Below are 6,000 nucleotides of genomic sequence, written 5' to 3'. Positions count from 1 at the left end.
TAGGAGTGCTGAGCTGGTTGATTGCTCTTGTTTGATTCCCACCGTGGTTGGAGAGTCCTGGAAAAGAGTGTGAGATGTAATAAATCTCCTCAGTTGTGGGAATACAGGCCTGGGTTGTTTTGGAGTTTGATTTGGTCCCCTTCCCATTCTGCCTCCATTAAAGTCTTGTCATACCACCAGAGGATACTATCTTAGCTCTGCAAAGGGATATACTGAAGTGGTATCTGCTATAAAAACCATGGGATCTTTGTGTGAAAAAAAAAAAAAAAAGATCCAGGTGAAGAAGGGAAGGGAAGAAAGGGAGAGGGTGAAAGAAAGAGTTGGGGAGTGATATGGAGGAAGGGAGTGCAGAAAAAAAGAGAAAAAGGTCTAGAAAGAAGAGAGATGGAGGAAGGTTGAGAAGAAGGGAGCTTGAGAAATCCACAGTCAAGAAAGGAGGTTTTTCCCTTTTGCTCTGATTTTTCTCTCCCAACATGATTCATAAAGCAATGTGTATTAAAAACAAATTTTTTTTTTAAAGAAAAGGGAGGAGACATAGAGAGCAAAGACAGAGAAAGAAAAGGGGGGAGGAGGGGGAGGAGAATCAGAGAGACAGAGAGAGAAAAGCTCAAGAAGGAACATGAGAGAATGTGGAAAGGGCTTGAAGAGGATCAAGAGGAAGGGATTTGGGGAGACAGAGAATGAAGGGCGTTGGGGAGACAGAAAAGGAAGCTGAGGAGAAAGGAGGGAGAGAAGTGGGGAGACAGAAAGGGGGAGCTAGGAAGACAGGAGACAGACAGATACCCGGGCATAGACAGGCAGGAGAAGGCACTAGGGAGGAAGGAGAAGAGAGTGAAGAGAATCAAGAGAAACAAAAGAGGGAGAAAGAGGAATAGAGACAGGAAGGAGGAAACAGAAAAAAGGAAAACAGGAAAAATACACCGATAGAAGCAGAGAGAAACAGAGACAAGATAGAGAAATAAACAAGAAATAGACTGAAATAGACTGGCCTGATTACAAGGAGATTGAGGAAGCAGGTAGAGCAAGGCTGAAAAAGAAGCTGGAGGAGAAAGCCGGGGGAAGGGAGAGGGGAGGGCAAGAAGGCGTGGGGCAAGGGCAAGGCAGCTAAAGGGAAGCTTGTCGGGTTGGCTGCAGGGAGGGAAGGAAGGAGACACGCAGACGGACAAGAGAACCACAGCCAGAGCCACAGGCAGTCAGCTGACCAGACAGACAGACAGACCCAGACAGACACACGTCCACAGGCATTCCCATAACCACAGTCACATCGACATAGGATGGCCTGACCCACTGACCCGCTGACCCCTACAAGCGCACACCCCACAGAGACACACGGCCAGACGCAGATACACGGACACCCATAGGAACAGACACACGGACGCAGGATGTCCAGACACATGGACGCAGACTCATAGAAGCTCGGCCACAGCCACGCCCCCAAATCCAGATACGGACGCTCGGCCACTCAGATACACAGCCAGCCGAGCACACGGATACACAGACACTCACACAAAGACAGACAGACGCACCCAGCCCGGCCACACGCCCAGCCCCGAGCGCAGGAGGCGGCACGACCGCGGGCCCTTTAAGAGGGGCGTGGCCTCACGTCACGTTGCCCTCCTTGGTCCCCCCTCCCGGTCGGAGCGGAGACTTCGCTGGAGGCGCGCGGAGGAGGCGGCTGCGCCGCGGCTGCTACTGCTGCTGCAGTGACTGACTGACTGAGCGAGCGGGGCTGTCGGCTGAGGCGGCGCTTGAGTGTGGGGAGCGAGAGGCAACGGCAGCGGCGGCGGCGGCGACCGGCGAGAGCCGAGCTCGGCCCGACAGGTGGCGGCGGCGCGGACCCAGCTGGACCCGGCGCGGTCCCATCCCGGTGAGCCTGGCGGCTGCGCGGCCTCCTTCCTTCCCCCTCCTCCTCCTCGTCGTGGTCCCCTCCCCTCCTCGGGCCTCCCGGGCTTCGGCTCCTTCGGGCGAGGCCGCCGCAGCGAGGCCCCGGCCTTGCCCGCTCCCTCGTCGCTGCCGGCGCCTCCTCCCCCTCCCTCCGCTGCCGCCTCAAGATGGAGGCGGGCCGGCCGCGGGAGGACGGCTGCGGGAAGGCGGGGGGCAGGGGGAGGCCCTCCCCGGCCCGCGAGGTCACCCAGGGGGGAGCCAGCCCCGCCTTTGCCGGCCCCCCCCCAGGAGCCCCGGCCGGGCCTGGACCGGGCCCCTCGGGGCGGGCCGGGCGACGGTCACCTGAGGATTACTCAGCTCCTTGGCTCCCGGACCCAGGCGGGCGGCTCCGGCGGCGGCCGTGGCCTTGAGAGCTGCCCTCCCGGAGCCCCTCGGCTTTTGTCCCCGCCGCGGGTGCCAGCCCGGCGGAGGATGCGGGGAGCCTGAGGTCGCTGCCCTCGGGGCCACGGGTCCGTTTTCGTTTTTATGGCTCTCCGAAATAGCGCCTCGTCCCGTAATCCGAGCCGGCCACACTGCGGGGTATCCGGACCCGATGACATTGGCGCTGGGGTTATTTTAAAGCGTGTCTCCGCATCCCCGCCCTCCCCTTCCCCGAATCCGACTGGTTCGGGAGTCCGCTGCCAGTGACCTGTTCCGTGGTTCTGGGTGTCTCCGCCCGCGTCCCCGCTCCCCCCACCCCCTTCCTCCTGGCGGCGATCCAGCCTCCTCCTTAGGCCACCTCTCCGGAGTGCAGGAATGAGGCAGCAGATGCCAGCAACCGCTGGGTTCTCCCGGAATCACTGCTCGGCTTCGCGCTCGGCTGGGGGGGAGCAGGGGAGGAAATTGTGCAAGGCTTCCCTCGGTGGGACCCCCGCCCCTGCCGGCCGCTTCCTCGGAGATTCTGAGCACCTTCGGGACCCTTGCTCGCCGTGGGCTTTGCGGAGGAGGCGCTCGGCTCGGGCCCGGAGGGGAGGAAGGGAGGGCTAAGGAGCGAACTGTGCAAGCTCCCGAGCAGGGCCAGGTCTCTTTCTAGGAGGTTCAGGCCAGTTCAGCGGGCGAGGAAAGGATGGTGGGACTCGGAGCAGGAAATGTGGTGTAAATGCACTGCGGCACGGGAGCAGATTTGGGGCACTTTTTAACGGGCTGTGAGCCGTTATGAAGGCTGCCAATTACCTTTTAGTCTGTAGCAATTGGCTAGAACTTCCCTAGCCCTGGGGTGATTAAAAATGTAACCTCCCAACAGCCCCCTCCCGCCCCCTTTTTTTCCTCTCTTAGGGAGTGAATTGGAATATAAAAGGTGGACAACTAAAATGTCTTCATTTGGTGTTTTTGTGTTCTGGGATCCTTTGGTGTGCATCTGCCTTTAAAAAAATCTTTTTGTGTCCATCTATTTTCTCCAAGTAGACTATTTCTTTGATTGGGAAGATGGAGAGAGTCTTGTCTTCTGTGGCCTTGTGTCACTTCAGTTACTACTTAAAAAACCCCAACTCCTACATCCCTCCTTTTTTTCCCTCTTATAGGGAGGGGATAGGGATGTAAAAGATGGACAACTAAAATTTCTTTTATTCATTTGGTGTTTTTGTGTTCTGGTATTGTTCTTTTCATGTTTTTATTTTCATGTCTTTATTTTTATTATTTTGTGCATCTATCTTCTCAAAATAGAATGCAATCTATTTGGAGAGGTGGGGACAATCTTGTCTTCTGTCACCTGTTCAGCTTCTTGTCCAGAGGCTGGCTCATATTAGGCATTCAGTAAGTTTTAATTGGTTTATTGAAAATGGGTCTAGTTATTTGTTATAAGTAGTGTGAAAAACGAGTATTACTTTTTGCATTGCAACCAGGTTAATTCTTCAGCTCTCCCTTCTTTGAATAGTAATTTTGTGAGTTCTTTATTTTTAAATATCATGAGAACTGTGTTGTCTAGTAGTGTTCCTCCTTTAGCTCATTTTCCTCCCATTCTCCCCATCAGTGCTTCCTCTTAGGTTTAGCCTGCAACCATCTTTTCTTGGCTTTCCTTTGGGGAAGGATAGATTCATTCCTGTCTCAGCCATTAAAAAAATAGTACTCACTACTTCTCAATCTGCTTTGAAAGGATTTGTTATTCATTACTTCAAGGATCTGTGATTTTTGTCAGTATAAGTACTCCCTTCCCTTATTTAATAAGTGGGTCTTTGAGAATTGCAGGGAAAAAAAATCATTGACTAGGGAAATAGGTCAAAGAATTTTAGGATTTCAAGAATTAGATGTCATTTAATTTCAGGGCCTAGACATAGGTCTACCTGCTCTGCTTTAACACCTCTAGAGAAGGAGAATTTACTGTAGAATGACATCAAAAGCCCAAGCAGTATGTTGTAGTGAATGAAGAGTCAGATTTGGAATCAGGCAGGAGATTTGAACCCTGATTATACTGTTTGTATCTTATGTGACCTTATGCAAATCATTAAACTCTCGGGTTCTCTGTGTCTTCGTGTGAAATAAAGGAGAGATGTTCACTTGATCAAAGACACTACCTGCTCTAAATCTTTGAATCTGAAAAATTTCAGTGTCACAGATGGTTTTATTGTTCTGCCCAGTCCAATTCTTCTTGACCGCATTTGGGGTTTTGTTGGCAAAGATACTGTAGGGGTTTGTCGTTTCCTTCTCTAGCTGATTTTACAAATGATTAAATTGAGGCAAATAGAGTTAAATGACTTGCCCAGGATTACACACAGATGTCTGAGGCCAGATTTAAACTCAGGAAATTGAGTTCTTGACTCCATATAAATAAACCTATTGGACTAGGCCAATTATTGGCTTTCTTCTTTTCTGATAATGCCCTTTTCCAAACTTTTGTTGTGTGACTTAATGCAAATGTACACCACTAGGCTTTAGGTGGTTCAGGAAACTTGGCTCTGCCTAGATCACACTGCTTGATTATAGACATAACTAGGGTCTAGTTTAAAATAAGGGAGTTGGACTCATTAAAGTGGTTCCTTTCAGCTCTGATAATTTTATGAAATTGTTTCTCTTCACTCTGCCCCCTCATTCCCCCAAAAAGGGGCAGAAGCATATAGTTCCTTTTTATCTTTCAGGCTATATGTTCATAGAATCTGCATTTTTCCATAACTGGAGGAAACAGTCCAAAAGTTCTTCACTTATTCTCCTACCTGTCATTCTTTAGTCTGTTGCTTCTCTGAGCCCTTCCTGAGACTTTAGATATCAATGGAACTCATCCAAGCAAATTAACATATTTTAAGGAGAGTCTACTGGCAGTCTTTCCTATGTCTTAGGGATAAAGACTTTTTGGGAAGAATGAGATAGGCCGTGAGATTTTTAGTGGATCCCAAACTTTTATTGCTTTTCTCAGAAATTATGAAAGATTTGTAATTAGATTAATGCTTTTGAGTGGGTAAAGTCAAATCACAAGAGTTTCAGATTTTATTTGGAGAAAGTATCAGAAAATGGATTAACTTCGAAGGTAATTGAATTTTTTGAGACTTGTTAATCAAGTTCCCATTTGTATGCATCAAGATTTTTGCTTCTACCCCAGCAGTTCTGGTAATGAAATTGCTTAAATACACTTTATTGAAATTCTACTCTCACTTGTTGACAGAACATTTTTTTCTGTACCTCAAAGCACATCCCCACAAATTAGCTTTTGGTCTGAAACTCTATATCCCTAGTTAGTAATAGAAAGTAGCATATACAATGAGTGGGAAGAGCACTGGATGGGGCATCATGAGACCTAGGCTTCAGTGGTGGCTCTGACATTTCACATTCCTATGTGGGATCTAAGGAAAGCTAGGATGTTGGCTTTTTTTTTTTTTTTTTTTTTTTTTTTTTTTTTTTTGCATAATGACAATAGTTACTTTACCTTTCTTGTAAGAGTTTTGTAAATCTTAAAATGCCATATTAATGTGAGATTTCTAACTACCTTTTTATATACTTGGGCAGTTTTTAGTATATATTTAAATTCTTAAAATAAAAGTTGGGTTTTCATTATTGTGAGCTTTTAAAGCTATGAATCAGAAGCACTAAATTCTGGTGAGAATATGTATCCCAAGTGGGAATCTCAGGAAGGCAGTTAAGTGACTTGGT

At 48.5% G+C, this 6,000-nt stretch overlaps 1 protein-coding gene across 18 annotated transcripts in view; it reads left to right on the top strand.

Moving 5' to 3' along the window:
• Positions 1-1,642: 1,642 nt before the first annotated feature.
• Positions 1,643-6,000, top strand: part of CLIP1 (CAP-Gly domain containing linker protein 1) — a 132,566-nt gene continuing 128,208 nt past the window's right edge. For 15 of the 18 annotated variants that reach the window (XM_074298432.1, XM_074298336.1, XM_074298329.1 and 12 more), the window contains exon 1: positions 1,643-1,867. The gene's annotated coding sequence lies outside the window, so the exon portion shown is untranslated. The remainder of the gene's footprint in view (positions 1,868-6,000) is intronic. The other 3 variants (XM_074298361.1, XM_074298352.1, XM_074298344.1) reach the window with 1 other exon arrangement.

Source organism: Sminthopsis crassicaudata, chromosome 1 (genome assembly GCF_048593235.1).
Source record: "Sminthopsis crassicaudata isolate SCR6 chromosome 1, ASM4859323v1, whole genome shotgun sequence".
Lineage (NCBI taxonomy): Eukaryota > Metazoa > Chordata > Mammalia > Dasyuromorphia > Dasyuridae > Sminthopsis > Sminthopsis crassicaudata.
Note: the sequence above shows the minus strand (reverse complement) of the source record. Positions and strands in the feature narration are given on the sequence as shown.